Raw genomic sequence first — 17,434 nt, 5'->3', positions numbered from 1 at the left:
GAAACAACATCCTTGACCCTCTTCAATCTGGCTTCAGGAAATATCACAGCTGTGAAACAGCCCTCACCCAGATTTGCAATGATCTGCTCATTGCAAGAGACAAGGGTCAATGTTCCATCCTGATTTTGCTCGACCTCTCAGCGGCTTTTGACACAGTTGATCATGAAATCTTGCTCAACAGGCTACAAGAGTACTGTGGCATAGATGGCATTGTTCTCCGGTGGTTCAACTCCTTCCTGGCTGGCAGAACACAAAGGGTAGCCTTAGGGCCCTTCCTCTCCAACCCTGTACCACTAAAATACGGTGTACCTCAGGGCGCAATACTATCCCCTTTACTGTTCACCATATACATGCTGCCACTTGGAGAAATCATACAAAAACATGGCCTGACATATCATTGCTATGCTGATGACACCCAGCTATATTTGTCATTCAAACCTGACGTCACAGACCCTACTCCACAAATAAACGCATGCTTAGCTGAGCTTCAGGAGTGGATGAATAATAATTGGCTAAAACTTAATGCTGACAAAACTGAGGTTCTTGTTATCGAGGGCCAGGGCTCAACAGCAAAGCAGCCCCAGTCTCAACCAACACCGCTAAGGATAGGGAGCTCAGACCTGAACAACTCAGACTGTGTGCGCAGCCTGGGAGTACTGATTGATGGGAAATTAAGCTTCAGGAATCAAATTTCAGCTGTTGTGAAACATTCCTTCTTTCACCTAAGGAATATTGCAAGGATTAAACACCTAATTCCTTCAGAGGATCTTCCAACCCTAGTTCATGCCTTCGTCACATCAAGGTTAGACTACTGCAACGTCCTCTACACAGGCCTGCATAAGAAAGACTTACGCCGTCTGCAATTAGTACAGAATGCCGCCGCAAGGCTGTTAACGAGCCAACCCCGCCATTGCCACATAACACCAACCCTGAGCTCACTCCACTGGCTACCGATAAAATGGAGAATTCTGTTTAAGATTGGCTTACTGACATTCAAATCCTTGCACAATCTGGGCCCTGGATACCTGAAGGATTTGTTGCAACTACATCACACCCCCCACAATCTTAGATCAAAAGGACGTAACACCTTGGTCACCCCCAGAGTCCACCTCAAAACCTTTGGAGACAGAGCCTTTTGTCATGCTGCCCCTACACTTTGGAACTCCCTGCCACACCCAATTAAGACAGCTCCATCCCTGGAAGCATTTAAGTCTAAACTGAAAACCTACCTCTTCAGTCTGGCATTCATGAACATCTGACTATCTCCTCTGTAACACAACCCAGCCTGCAACCCTGTATTAATCTGAGACACAGCTATGCGCTTTGAGTCCTATGGGAGAAAAGCGCTTTACAAATGTTATTGTATTGTATTGTATTGTATTGTATGTAAGTATAGCATGCTTATATTGACAACTAAATATTTAATGTGTGTATTTAGTTATAATGATTTTATCCATAAAGGTTTAAGAGAAAAATGTAATATGTTAAACTCTACCACACATTAGATGTTTTCAATGACTTGCTGATTATTTTTCTGAATATTTGTCTGGTATTTCCGGTATTTTCTTTCCATCTATTATTTGTGAAATGATATTCTTCATGCATTTTATTACCATTGCCCAGGGCAGAGTGTAAAGGCACCTGCAGACATGACAAAATAGAACTTGACCAAGATGTGTATTTGCATCACCTGACAGTGCCATGCCTAAAGGTAAATACAGACATCCATTGACATACAAATACAATAATTGAATATGACGGAAAGCATGCTGCAGTCACTATTGCTCCTCTGGAGATAAACCAGTGCTGGAAATATCTGCTCATGCATTTCCCTGCCATAGCATAAACATGTATGCTCAGCTAAGTGTAAAGGATTAAACACCCTCTGGCAGATGCATAAACCAGAGGCGGGTTGGAATGTGTATACTAATACCACTACCCAGCCAAAGCCTATGCGCATCTTAAAGTGATTCCAAAGTAAACCTGAGCAGTAAAAACTGAGCATATGATGATAAAATAAATAATCACAGGTATTCTTCGGTGAGGATTGCATGACTAAATTAAAGAGGAACTGTACTGAAATAATGTAATCAATAAAATTGCTTTTTTTTTTTTTTTTTTTTTTTTTTACAACTTTACGAATTATTTAGTCAGTGTTTGCCCATTGTAAAAATCTTCCCTCACCCTGTTTTACATTCAGGAATGTATCACAGATGGCGACATCTCTGTGGATTCCACGAGTATTGTGTGCTGTGACTAACCGTTTCTCTAGGCCTGGTCTAGCCTAGGACGCTGGTGCAAAATACTCCTGCGAGACACCACACCACAATATTTCATAACACAACGATGTGAGGCACTCAAAAGGTATTTTAAACTTGCGCATATCAAATCTCAGCAGTTACACAACATATTTCGGGGTTACCGTCTTCACCGGGCGTACAAGCTACCTCAGAAACACAGTGAGTATAACAAGTGCAAGTGTACACACCCTAATTAGGACAGCTCCTTCCTGGTCAGCTGATCATAGTGACATCATAGAGTCCGATAGAGTTCATTTTAACCCCTTAGTGTAAAGAAAAGAAACACGGCACTACACACATGGATGTCTACCCTGACCAAACATATTCAACATATACTGATACATTCAGTTAGGTCCAAAAATATTTAGACAGAGACAACTTTTTTCTAATTTTGGTTCTGTACATTACCACAATGAATTTTAAAGTGGACTAGGACGCAAGAAAAACATAACAGAAATGCACCCGTATGTATTTAAATAGTTTAGCCTGTGCAATTCCCCCTCATTTATGTCTAATCACAAGTTGTAATTTGATCCTCCCGTATGTCACATGACTGCCTATGGCAGATAAGCAGATAAGCCCATTTGAAAGCACAGGCTGTAAACAATATGTCTGCTCTTATGAATCAGGAAGTAGAAACAGTGCAGATTTATTTTAGGATTTGTATCAGCTGTAACAAAGATATGTTTTTTTGTGTAAAGATTATTATGCTGTTGTGTATCTTTTACAGCAGAGAGGATGTTCTGAGTTCAGGTCCACTTTAAATGAAACCACTCAGATGCATTTGAAGACTTTCAGCTTTAATTCAGGGGGGTGAACAAAAACAATTGCATACAAATGTTATTTTTTTACACAATCCCTTAATTTCAGGGGCTCAAATGTAATTTGACAATTGACTCAAAGGCCATTTCATGGGCAGTTGTGGACAAGTCTGTCATTATGACATTATCAATTAAGCAGATAAAAGGCCTGCACTTGATTTGAGGTGTGATTCTTGCAGGTGGAAGAATTTGCTGTGAATAGACAACATGCAGTTAAAGGAGCTGTCTATGCTGAGACGCACAGGAACGGCACAGGGAATTTGGGCACACCGGGCGCTGCCATAGCCCATAATGTGAATTACAGCTATAGCGGTGCTCAGTCAGTAATTTGGGCGCTGTCAAAATGTCAAATTACTACAAAAACAGTGTAATTCAGCTGCCAGTAGTGGCTGACAGCCAAACTACGTCTCGCTTCAGAGTCCACAGCGGCCTAGAGGGAAATAGTAATTAATGCCGCCAGGACTTTTGCAGGAGCAGGGTGAGTCCTTTTTAGGATTTACTTTGTGGCTAAATTTCACAGCACCTTAATTACATGTACACCTCCATGCAGGTGAAATAACCCATCCTTAACTACTTGAGGACCGCTGTGTTAAACCCCCCTAGTGAGCAGGCCATTTTTTGTTAATTGGGCCACTGCAGCTTTAGGCCTCTTTCACAGGACGTTGCATTTCAGTGCGACGTTAAGGTCGCAACAACGTGGCCCTAACGCAACGCATATAGACTTTAACTTGGACGTTTTCTTTATGCGTCTTTTGGTGCACTGTTTTCGGCGCACAGTAATGGAATGAAAACGGCGCATGCGTTACATTTTTTTAAAATAAAAAAGCATTACTGAGCATGTGCAACACAAATAACGCAGCAGATTCATTGCTAAATACACAGCATGCAGCACTTTCTAATAACGCTACACGTCTCACACAAACGCAACATGTGCACTATGAATGTCGCACAGACTTAGTATTACTGTGCGTTAGTCTGCATTGAAACTTTTTGTACGTGCGACTTACGTGCGTACGTGCACTGTGATCATCTCTCTTAGGCTTCAGCCTATGACAGCGGATCACCGCCGACACTGTGGGGGGACAGCCATATCACACGGCTGTCCGCAGTACAGCGCTGCTGCAGATCGCAGCACTGTACAAAGTAATTTGCAGCACTGTACAAAGTAATTCGCCATCTAACAGTCTCCCAAGCGGCAATCGCCGCTGGGAGACTGAAGGCAGAGCAGAGCTCCGCCTTCCGAGCAGGAGATGCGCGCTCAGCCTGTGCGCGCTCTCCTGCTAGCACCATAGAAGGCAGTTCACGCCAATCGGTGTGGAGCGCTCCTGGGGCTGCCACCGGGTTCATGCCAATGGGTGTGGAGTGGTCGGCAAGAGGTTAAAGTGTACCAGAGCTGTAAAACAAGAAGATTTGATACTCACCCGCAGCTTCCTCCTGCAGCATAAACCCGTCTGAATCCCACGCTGTCCTCCCGCCCTTCAGCCGTGATCAGCCCCGGTAATACGCCCAGTCGGGTCTGGTCTTGGTCTTCTGCGCATGCATAGTTTCTTGATTGCAGAAACTTTTTTCATCCTTCTGCAGTACATTATTGTATTGCATTAGCCATCAGTAAAAGCAATAGGTTTTGAATCAGGATGATGCCATTTATTGGCCAACTTAGAAGAAAAAGAGTAAGCTTATGGCATATAAAGCTAATAAGGCTAAGAGGCTTATTAGCTGAAAGCTTACTTACTTAATGGGAACTTAAACTGAGAGGGATATGGATGTTTCCTTTTAGGGCTGGAACCCACAAGAGCGGTTTTGTGAGCATTTTGGCAGCGCTGCGATACGCTAGCATTTTGCCAAAACGCTCAGCTAATGTTAATTGATGGGGCAACTTCCACAGGAGCGTTTGCGTTTCCCAAAAACGCAAACGCAGAACATGCAGCATTTTGGGAGCGTTAGCGCTTCAATGTTAAGTATACAAACGCTAGCGTAATCGCTTATCAAAACCTAAACAGAGCGGTTTTGCTAGCATTTTGAAGTTACAGCACACTGTAACAAAATTAAAATTAATTGAGAGGACCAATCAGGATTAAAACATGAATCGCTAAACGCTACACAACCGCTGACACATAAAATACACTTTTTAAATACGCTCCCTAAAACGAGCGTGAATCGGCTTGCAAACCGCTCATACAAAACGCTAGCGGTTGCGTTTAGCGTTTGCGGATTTCAGTGGGTTCCAGGCCTCAAACAATACCAGTTACCTGACAGTCCTGCTGATCTCTTTGACTACAGTGGTGGCAGAATCACAAACCTGAAACAAGCATGTAGCTAATCCAGTCTGACTTCAGTCAGAGCACCTGATCTGCATGCTTGTTCAGGGGCTTTGGCTAAAAGTATTAGAGACACAGGATCAGTAGGAGAGTCTGGTTGAACTCGATGGACGTATGTCTTTTTTCAACCCAAATAACTATGTAACTTGTATTATTTTAAAAGGAAAATATATCCTACTCAGTTTAGGTTCCCTTCAAGTTAGCCAAAGAATAGTATCCTCCTGATTCAACACTTCTTGCTTTATCAGGCTGCCAAAGGCTAGTAGCAAAATACATTCAGTTTCAGATTGATAGATGGCTACAATGCTTAGAAGTAGTAACTAAGCAAGGAATTTTAAGGTAAGCTTGTTGATGCCTTTCTTTATCAGAGATTACCAGATGAAGCTTGTCAATAGTGATGGTCAAGTAAATGCAAATAACTTCAAGTTGATGCAAATGTATGCAATTTTTAATGCAAATTTATGCCGCTTGAAAATGAACCAATTGAATGCTATCTCAGCAGGATTTGATTGGTTCATTTTCAAGCTGCATACATCTGCATACATATTTGCATCAACTCAAAGTTATTTGCATCTACTTGACCATCACTACTTGTCAATAATGAGTTGGTATTTCAAAATAAGGTAAGGAGTTTTAGAAGCAGAGTGGTTTCAACCACCAGAACAAAGGATGCAGCAGAAACAAATTGGCAAACATTATTTTTATGCAGTGCTTCACGTTTCACTACATTTCTGCAGCCATTAAAATGTGTGAAAGGGGGAAACACTAACATTCCTATTTTTTTTTTTTTTCATTTTCATAGATTCCAGTCCGTTAAACTCAAAAGAAGAAGGTGATGCTTTTCAGAGAATCGCTGAAACGATATACTCTACAGAGTAAGCAGTTCACATATAAAACAATCAAAATTGTTCATGTGGAATACAAATATGGCAATTTGGATTATTTTTAAAGGGAATGTATTGTTTCAATTATGCGACATTTTAACAACGTACACTATTCCAGGATACTATCCTTACATACACAAATAATCTCCTGTGTGCTGTAGAGTAAAATCTAGGTTTCATTCAAGTCATGGAAAATGTACTAGAACTCTCTTGTATCTATTGGGAGTTTTCTTTAGCATGTGCCACGAAGCAGCACCTAATTACAGCTACCAATGTTTCATGGATGGCATGAAATATTTTGGCATGGTGTGTTTCTTCATGGAATTCCCCATTAGTGTGTCTTTGCCACCATCTGCACACACAGCATGAAGCTTCATCATTCATTTGCTTTAGTATGCTACAGTGCTATAGTGTAGCTCTGAAAGATTAGTAATAGTAACACATATATATTATGTTGGGTATACGTTCTCATTTCTGTCCATGAAAACAAGGGCCGCTTGTCAAGGGACATCTAAGTGATCAGGAAAATAAATATTTCAGCACTTTGATAAAAATGTGACCATCAGCAGCCATTTGCGTCAATTAGGTGGCTCTTTTCTAAAACTGCTTCATAGTTGTCTGTTTTGCTGGACCTATGTGTTTAACACCATCTGAATTACCTGACCAAAATGGGGATGCAGATCGGCTGCACTAATGTTAGACTTACTTAGTCAGCCACATGCCTATTGGAGGTCCGTGACTTAAAATACTGACACAAAATGATTTGTGTGAAAGCCAGAAATTGGCATTTTCAAAATGAAAAAGACATGGCAACATCCATATTCATCTCTGCAGGTTTACTTTGGCCCATGAAGCAGAGTTAAACTAGCCCATTGGGGACATTAGTATGGTGGGCCACAGTCTACAGTAAAAGACAATATCAGTGAATACAGAATTCATTGCCAGTTTGTGGGATTCTACATTTTAGTAGGATGCAATTCTTCCATAGAAAAAATACTCTGGTTCTGGCTTGAAATAAAGCAAATAGCACTCGCCTACTAATCCACCTCCGGGGCCTGGCAGTTTAATCCCCTATTCGCCCTGGCAAACCCCCTGGCCATGCTACAAGCAAGCCAACCAGCATCCACTGAGCCTAACCACAAGTCAGTAGGAAAATTCACCTGCTGGCTGGAAGGCCACAAATCTCACTGACCAGCAAACAAGCCAGCTGGCTAATCAGGAAGTTGGAAATCCCACTGGAAAGCAGGTCAACACTGGAAAGCCCATCCAGCAAGACCACTGGCTAGCTTGCTACTTAAGCCCACTAGCTATGCAGCAAGTCCTCTTTTCCACTTATATGGGTACCCTTTGGGAGGCCTGTGGCATCCTTCTCCCTAAGAAGTCCCAGGTACATGAATCTACCATCACTGCCATACACTCTTCAAGACACATAGTCAAAAGCATATGTAGCCACCTTTAGATATTTACATATATGATGGATGAGAAGAATATAGACACTGAACACAGGTCCACTTTAAAGCGGATCCGAGATGAAAAACTAACTTTAACAAGTAACTTGTCTATATATCTTATCTAAAGTTTAGATCGTTTACACAGCAAATCTAGCTCCAAACAGCTTCAACAGTATATGATTATTTCTTCCTGTGATACAATGAGAGCAGCCATGTTCTGTTTGTCACATTACACACAGGCAAGCTACCAGCCCTCAGCCAGTGAAAACTTCACTCCCCTCTCCTACTCCCTCATCCCCTCTGAAATAACCTCCTCCTGCCCAGACTGATTTCCCATGAACACTTGCTACATGGGTCTCAAAATGCCAAGGCACTGGAGAAGCTGTGGGCGAGGCTTGTTTAGTTTGCAGGCATTAAAACAAATCAAAAAAGTATTTGGCTTGAGGAATGCCCTATAAACTATATGAAAGGAACACAATTATGCAATGAGTTAAAGTTTATCTCTGATCCACTTTAAGCACCTAGAAGTACAAAGTGTTGTGTGGTTACGGCAGTGGTGATGACATCCGATTTTCTATGGATAGGGCTGAAACGAGTCCTATTGTAATACCTTGACAGTAACGCATGTAAAAAAAACATGATGCACATTTTTCCTACTTATTGTCCTTATATGGCCTCTTGATTACTTAGATCACATAAATAGTTATTCATGAATGCATTTTGCATGATCTCTATTTCACCTTGTGTGTGCACACATTAAAACAGATTGCCATCTTCTTTCTGTGCCATCTCAAAGCCTGGGACACTATTTATTTTTTGAGATTCAAATAAAGGAAGTTAATTGCCTTTCAAAATTACAATGTGAGGAATTCCAGACAATGATAACAGCTCACTGAAGCAATGATGTGGAATAGGTTGGCACTTCATAAAAAAGGCTAGAGAGAAGCGAGAGGAAGGCACAGCTTATATTGCAGCACTCATGGGCAGCATTGTTTCCTGTATCATATAGGAATAGCTGAATAATCACAAAACTATCATGTCTGGATTATCTTGTTCACACTGGATAGAAAAGACCATTGCTGTCCTTATAGCAGCTAAACCCCTTTATGCTTGGCTTGTTGTTGTTTTAAATGGATAACCGTACACTAGTGAATTAAAATGTTGCTGACAAATAGGAGGCAATGTAGCTGACTCACTGGATAATTGACATTACAACACTGAATGTCTATGACTGGACACTGTATGCCAAAGTGCAATTTAACAGGAAACAGCACAGACTCTCCAAATCACAAGACATTGCTTGGTTTTGTGTTTCATTTTAATTTTCAGTTTCTGTTTGTTTGTTTTTTTGTTTTTTATTTGCTTCATTGATAAATAAGTATTTCAACCACAACCTTTACAAATTAGTTTTAAAGAGTAACTGTCAGGCTACAAAAGCTAATTTAAACCTCTATTCTCCTGTGTTAAACAGCTTAGAAGGAAGCCAAAAAGGCATTACTGAAGATAAAAATCTCTCTTACATTTGATGTGTGCTTATCAGCAAAGCTGTTATTCCCAAGCTCTTAAGAAGATGCAAGCCGCATTCCATACTGCAAAGCATTCTGGGGCTCTCCCCTCGGCTGCTAATGAGAAGTTACAGGGTCAAGTAACAATAGCATGTAACTCAGTCCAGCGCACAGCACTGATAAATCTCCCGCCAGAGTACACTGCAGGAGTCCGCTATTGTTCCTAGCCACATGGCTAATTAATATTCACTGCACACTACTGTTATTCAGTACGAGCTTTTCTGTGATCAGGAAGCAGGGAGGACATGACGACACATTTGGCTTCATAGGAGACAGACAGACATGGAACCTGCCATGAGCTGTCAGGCGCATCATTCTCTGCATATACTATATAAAAATTCTGTGAAATCCAAACGTGGACAGTGAAATGCATATGTAATGTAAGTACAGCCTATATTTAGCTACTGATATATGTGTTTACTTTCTCTGAGACCTTATACCTAACAGCTCCTCTTTAAGGGTTTCTAATGTTGACATGTTAGGCTTTTAAATATAATCTGTAATTGCTTATGTGTGTCCAACTGTCCATCTCCTTTTAAAGGGAATCTGAGGTGAGAGGCATACAGAGGCTGCCATATTTGTTTCCTTTTAAACAATACCAGGATATAGGGGCCCACAGTATAGGTTAGCCAGGTCTAGTTGCACCCAGTATAAGTAGCCAGCTATAGGTCCCCCACCAATATAGGTAGCCAGGTATATGTGCCCCAGTATAGGTAGCCAGTATAATTGCCCCAGTATAGCTTAGCCAGGTAGGTGCCTCCAGTATAGGTAGCCTGTATAGTTGCCCTCAGTATAGGTTAGATAGGCAGGTGCCCCAGTATAGGTTAGATAGGTAGGTGCTCCCAGTATAGGTTAGCTAGGTAGGTGCCTCCAATGAAGGTAGCCAGTATAGTTGCCCCAGTATAGGTTAGATAGGTGGGCGCCCGCAGTATAGGTTAGATAGGTAGGAGCCCCCAGTATAGGTTACATAGGTAGGTTCCCCCAGTATAGGTTAGATAGGTAGGTGCCCCCAGTATAGGTTACATAGGTAGGTGCCCTCTTTATAGGTTACATAGGTAGGTGCCTGCAGTATAGGTTAAAAAGGTAGGAGCCCCCATATATGTTAGATATATATGTTAGATAGGTAAGTGCCCCCAGTATAGGTTAGATAGGTACGTGCCCCCCATAATAGAGGGTGGCCCGACTTCTCCCTCTCTTCATCTCCCCAGGCAGCCCTCCATGTTCCCTCCTCCGCTGCAGAGTAAGCGCAGGGAAGCCACCGATTGAGCAACTCACCTCCGTGCTCATTCCAATCGCCGCTCACTTGCCGCTGGTCTCCACTGCATAGCCACTTATATATGCTGTACTTCCAGTTTAGCAGGAAGTAGAGCGTGTATCAGTGAGGCTGCAGCTCCCTCCTCCATCACGGTGTGCCCCCTCCCTCAGCGCTCAGGGCGGTCGCACGGATTGCACGCTCCTAGAAACAGGGCTGAATCAAACACCTGAAACAAGCATGCGGCTAATCCAATTAAACTTTAATCAGAGCACCTCATCTGTATGCTTGTTCAAGGTCTATGGCTAAAAGTATTAAAGGCAGAGGATCAGCAGGTCAGCCGAGCAATATGCATTGTTTAACCACTTCGCATCCAGCCCTTGTTTTCCCCTTATTGACCAGAGCAGTTTTGACGCTTTAGCGGTGTCCCTGTTTAATCACCAATAACTTAATCTGTACTCGTGCCACATAAATGATCTATATATCTTTTTTTCAAGACAAACTAAGCTTTCATTGGGGGGTATTTGGTCCCAAGTAAAATGTTCCTCTCTATGCATGTTAATGGGAAAAAGGGGGGAAAATAAAAAAATTTCACTATTTCTCAATTTTGACCAATTTCTGTTCAAAAATAAAAAGTGCGATTGACATAAAAACTGTGCCACCAGTTAAAGTCGCTCCAGTATAGATTTCCAGATGTGTCCCCAGTATCACCCCACCCCCCCAGTATAGCCAGATGTGTCCCCAATATTAGCCCCCCCAGCATAGCCAGATGTGTCCCGTGTTTGCCACCCCCAGAATAGATTGACAGATGCACCCCCAGGAATAGTGCCCCTTTTTATAGCCAGATGTGTCCCCAGATCAGGATTACCCCCATTATGGCCAGATGTACCCCCAGGATTAGCGCTGCCCCCCATTATAGCCAAACGTGCCCCCAGTATTAAGTTGTGGGCCCCCCCAGGTGCCCAGATGTGCAAAATTTGTAAACCCCCCTCCCCTTGGTTCCTCAGATGCCCCCCAGTAAACATGTATACCCCCCTTTGCATATCCCCCTCCCCTCCCCCCAAGAAACTATAGCCAGATGTCCCCCCCCCCATCAGGCAGCCCCCTCCGTGCACATATAGTTAATAAAAAGGCACAAGCAAGCAGCCACACTCACCTACCTCGGTCCTGCGACTATCCTGAAGCCTGATCCTCCGATCCCCGCTCTGCAGTCAGCCGCATATTGCCGGTAACCCGGGTCCCGGCTTGATGACGTCATCAAGCCGGGACCCGGGTTTCCGGCAATATGCGGCTGACTGCAGAGCGGGGATCGGAGGATCAGCCTTCAGGACAGTCGCAGGAATGAGGTAGGTGAGTGTGGCTGCTTGCTTGTGCCTTTTTATTAACTATATGTGCGCCGAGGGGGACAGGTGAAGGATCGCTGCAGTTCACTACTGCAGCAATCATTCATGGGAGGGGGTATACTAATTGGCCAAAAGGGAACATGTTCCCTTCCACCAATTAGTATTGCAGCTGACAGTGCCGGAGGGTGCACTCTAAAGAGAACCCGACCGTGCACAGCAGGGCTGCAGCCAGGTCAGTATATCTACGTCGCTGGAGCTTGGAGGATGCCACAGCTGACGTAGATATACTGTAGTGGAGGGGAAAGTGGTTAAAAGGAAATAAGTATGGCATCCTCTATATATGTTGTTCATGAGTATGCAAAACACTGTTGTCTGTCTTTGGATGAATATCCCGTCTTATCCTGCTTTACTTAGCTCTGCTTGACCTGCACCTATCCTGACTTCATTGAACCTCTGGACTCTGCTTCTGTCCTAATTGCTGTTGATGCTCAGCTCTGCATTCTCTGGCACAATCCATGCGCACAGTGCTGTCTCCCTCCCCCATCCTCTAGTGGTTGCAGTATCTCTCCACTATGAGGAGTCTGTGACTTTTATTATGAACCTTGGAAGAGCTTTGCTGATTACATGTCGCACAGTTTATTCCATGTCTGATATGTAACACTACCTGTCCTAATGTCTGTATGCGCATCCAAAGATCATCTCAGAACTATTTTCTATTGTTTTTGGTAATATTAGTATTATTACATATTATCAGTGCTGCTTGGATACCCCTTTTCAAAATCCGGATTGGATCCGGATCCGGATACCCAGATATCCGATCCAGGTCGGATATCCGAGTTCAAAATTTTCCAATCCGAGTCTGAATCGGATACCCGACCCCAGTATCCGGGATATCCAGGCAAATTCGGATATCTGGATAGAAAAGCCGGAAGTGGCCTTTAAATTGCTTGAAAAAGTTTTTTAGGGTAAATGAGGCATGTAGCATCATTATTTTTTTTAAAGGGAAACACTAATTGATGATGTGGGGACTTAAAATCCCCCCCCCCACCCAAAAAAAAAGGCTGTCATTTAACATCAGGACTAGGTTCCAGACAGCGGTCGTGCAGCCCACATTGGGCTTGGTTCACAAAACGTTGCTAACTGTTAGCACGTCTGTGAAAACCCCCTTAGCATGTTTAAACGAGCTTTTCGCACATAAAACTTTATGCGCGTAAAACTTTACGCGCGTAAAACTTTATGCGCACACTGCACAGAGCGCAGGGCCTATGGGACTTTGCGCGCGTAAAACTTTGCACGCACAAAGTTAGCGCGCGATCTGATTGAGAAATCCGGTGCTAACCTACTTAGCACCCTGGTTAGCACGTCTAAAGACTTTAGACATGCTAAGTAGGTTAGCACCGCTTTGTGAATCAAGCCCATTGTGTCCAAAGTCCAACTGCACAACTGGGACATGGCAGTTTTCAGCCCAGACACCTCCAAAAAATTACGCAGCAATTGTGTTTTGGGTTAAATATAGGTGGTATCAGCACAGCAGCAGTGGCCGGTGGCACCCTGGTGGTGGGAGCAGCAAAGGCAGCAGGAGCAGGGCAATGCAGCAGCAGCAGGTGTAACGTCTCCCAGGAGCATGCCGGACGTGGCACTTGGCAGTGGCACTTGGCATGTGCCACTTGGCATGTGCCACTTGGCATGTGCCACTTGGCACGTGGCACTTGGCACGTGCCACTTTGCACATGGCACTTTGCACTTTGCATGTGGCACTTTGCATGTTCCACGTGCCACATGCCAAGTGCCACGTGCCACATGCCACCTGCCATGTGCAAAGTGCCACATGCAAAGTGCAAAGTGCCACATGCAAAGTGCAAAGTGCCACCTGCCACGTGCAAAGTGCCAAGTGCAAAGTGCCACGTGCCGAGTGACAGCCAGACAGCAGAGGAGAAGACACTAACTGTCACACTGTCAATGCTCAGCAGCACAGCAGTTCTGTAGTAAGCTAACACAGTAGTACTACTACTCTAACAACTACTAGCACTGACTGCAGTACTACAGTACTAACTACACAATAACACAGTAATCCTATTCCCTAATCCCTAACCTATACTGTAGCTAGCTAAGGCTAATAATTGGCCAGCAGGCAGCAGCTGGCCTGGTCTGTGCACAGCACACTCACAGACACATAACAGCTGCAGCAGCCCTGCAGCACACACTCTGACTGTCACACAATGAAATCAAGCTAATTAACAATACAACAATAGTGTAGTGATAGTGAAGGGGTTAATCACTGAACAGCTTTAGGTTTATCACTGTGTACAGTACTTGCTAGGCCAGCAGCACTGGAGCACACACTCTGACTGTCACTCACTGAATGAAATCAAGCTAGCTAGTCTAATTAACAATATAACAATAGTGTAGTAATAGTGAAGTGAAGGGGTTAATCACTGAGCAGCTTTAAGTTTATCAATGTATACAGCACTTGCTAGGCCAGCAGCACTGAAGCATGTCTCTCAGTGACCATTCACAAGCAAGGACGATATGTCTCATCATGGCAGCCCTCCTTATTACACAGGGGGGCTGGCCAGGGTTCCCCTCTGTGTTTGGTTGCTAGGGCTTCTGCTGGGAGCCCTCTGTTTGGCTCAATGACGTCCTGGACGTCATACAGTATATCAATAGTCGGATTTCTGAGGATATCCGTGGATATCCGCGGATATATATCCACGGATATCCTCAGAAATCCGACTATTGAGATACTGTATGACGTCCAGGACATTGCCAGCCAACTATCCGCAGATAATTTCTGTAGAAATCCGGTATCTGAATCCGAATCGGGTAGCTGAAAAAAGGTTGGATATCCGGGTTTCCCGGTTATCCGGAATCTCTATTAGCAGCACTGGTTATTATTATGCTATTGTAATTAGGCAGATGAATGATGCATTGCCTATGGATTCATTTGTATCCCTTTAAAGCATTGTCAGTCTTCAGGGTTTGTCTGTGAGGCATGATGAGGAGCATTTGGCTCTTGTAAGCAAATAATGCCCCCTCCTGTGCTGCACCCTCCCTCTGCCAGGTGCTTGTGTGTATCTAGCCAATGCAACTCACCATCTTTGCTTAGTTGCCTTCTGTGGGTGATATTCATATTAATGACAATATGTTTATTTTGCTTAATGTGGAGGTCTGTCTGGCAACAGATTGTCCGCTTTGAATGCTTTCATACGTTTACCAAGATAAACGATTCTGAAGGAATTAAGGCTGCTGAAACCTTTTAAACAGACTATCAGTGTGATGCTATAATATGATATTTTTTGTCTTTAAATACCCAAAAGATTAATCAGATTTGTTGTTTTCAATTTTCTGGGCCTTGATTTGACAGTGGAAGTAATAACAGGCAAAGCATGGATTGATTGATTTTTTGCAGCATCTGTCAATATTAAAGCAGACCTGAAGAGATACAAAAAAAGATTTTCACTTACCTGGGGCTTCTGGCAGCCCCCTGCAGCCGACCTGTGCCCATGCCATCCTGGAATGATCCTCGATTCCCCCGCCCCGGCTCACTTTTTGTTCACAACAACTTGTAAGTCGACATCCACTGCGAATGCGCGACCCTGGCTGCGCACATCCTCGTATGTTCCCCCGTGGCCAGGAGCATCCTGCGCAGGTGTAGTACAAGAAAATCTCTACTGTGCCTCCGCAGTACGCTCCTGGCGATGGGAGCGTGAACGAGGATGTGCGTGGCCAAGTACAGTGGATGGCGACTGCCAGAAGCAAAACTTAGCCACGGCGGGGTAACAGAAGATCGTTTGGTAACTTCACAGGCAAAAGTCAGCTGCAGGGGGGCGGGGCTGGCAGAAGCCCCAGGTAAGTGAAACTCTTTTTTAAACTCTTCAAGTCCACTTTAATTGCTCTTTGAAATAGTGGTATAACATCATTGTGGGTTTATAAACAACAGCAAGTATGTGCTAGTCTGGAAAATAAGTTCATAGTGGTATTCAACCTTGTTGCTGCAGGATTACAGTTCGTTTCTAAGGCTTGGTTCACACATAAATCTTCACTTTTCTGATCCGGTCATGTACTGTCCTCTACTGTCAGTTTTGCATCAGTTTTTCTATGAGTTTTACCTGACTGGACTGAAAATGTACGCCTTTTTTGTGTAAACCCATAGAAACACATACAAAACTGACAGGACTGGACCAGACTGGAAACACCATGTATGTGTGAACATATCCTATAGATACACATACAAAACTGATACAGGACTGGACTGGACCGGAAATGTACAGATTTATGTGTGAACACAGCAATAGAAACACATGCATAACTGATGCCAACTGTCAAAAACTGACTGACTGGACTCCTTTTTATGTGTGAACCAAGCCTACTCTTCAGAACTCAGAGCCAATTTCTGTTTCTAAACCCTATATTGCCTGGTAGAAGAATACAAAGTTACTTTATTTTAAATGCTAAATATCATGATTGCACTAGGATTGTAAACACTAATAATGTCAGTGAGAATGAATATCATAGCATAACAATTTTTAGGCATACAATGGTTATTACAAAGTCCATCACAAGGAAGAAGAACTCAATTTAGTTATAAAGGTGGGCTGGACTTTATTTTCTGTCTCACTTGTCCTAAGTTAGTGTTTTTTTTTTTAAATAAAAACATTTAATTATCAAAGTTTGTTTGCATACATTTGTTATCAGTCACTCAGGCCATCCCAGTTATAAAAGTAGGATTGGGTAACATTAATTTTCTGTCTTACTTTTTGTCTTCATTTCAAAAACGATATCAACTCTTTTGTGCTGCTAATCCTTGAAAATCTAGGTGATTAGACTGTTTATTTGGAATAAGGCTGGTTTCACAGTAGGACGTTAAAGTCCCACGTTACAGCAGCCAGTAACGCAGCCTAACTCACAGCACTGTAAAATCAATGTGCTGTTCACAGTGCACACGTTGCGTTAGGGTATAACGCTGCACGTTAAATGAAAGTGCAGCATGCTGTACGTTATACCCCTATAGAGCGATTGTTTGCACATGCTCAGTGACATGGCTAATTAATATCCACTGCACTGTGGTGACCCGTGGTGGGACTCGTAGTGTTGTCCGGATCATGAACGAATCGTTCATTTGATCCGGATCTTTTTTGTGAGTCGAATCATCCGGATCATCACAGTGAAAGATACGGTTCACAGTGGATGTCTGTCTGGAAGAAACAGGAACATACAGAATGTACAGTGCAGGGAAAGTCCTGTCCTGCTAGTCATTTCACCCAGTCTGCTTCCCTAGTAAAATGATTCAAATTAGTTGGTTCAAAGATCCGGATCTTTTCAATGATCCGATTCGAATGATCCGAATCCTTAAAAAGATCCGGACTTCCCATCACTATCCTGGAACGTCTGCTTTGAGAGCCTCATAACGCGGTTCAATCTGACGTCCAACTTCAACACCACCATGCGTTGCGTTAGGGGCACGTTATGCGACCTTAACGTTCCCTAAAACGCAACGTCT

The 17,434-nt window shown here is 43.3% G+C and overlaps 1 long non-coding RNA gene across 1 annotated transcript in view; it reads left to right on the top strand.

Annotated features, from left to right (window-relative positions):
- Positions 1 to 1,621: 1,621 nt before the first annotated feature.
- Positions 1,622 to 17,434, top strand: part of LOC137561440 (uncharacterized) — a 43,604-nt gene continuing 27,791 nt past the window's right edge. The window contains exons 1-2 of the long non-coding RNA XR_011030013.1: positions 1,622 to 1,711; positions 6,242 to 6,314. This is a non-coding gene — a long non-coding RNA (uncharacterized lncRNA). The remainder of the gene's footprint in view (positions 1,712 to 6,241; positions 6,315 to 17,434) is intronic.

The sequence above is a fragment of the Hyperolius riggenbachi genome, chromosome 3 (genome assembly GCF_040937935.1).
Source record: "Hyperolius riggenbachi isolate aHypRig1 chromosome 3, aHypRig1.pri, whole genome shotgun sequence".
Lineage (NCBI taxonomy): Eukaryota > Metazoa > Chordata > Amphibia > Anura > Hyperoliidae > Hyperolius > Hyperolius riggenbachi.
This window is presented reverse-complemented; position numbering and strand designations above follow the sequence as displayed.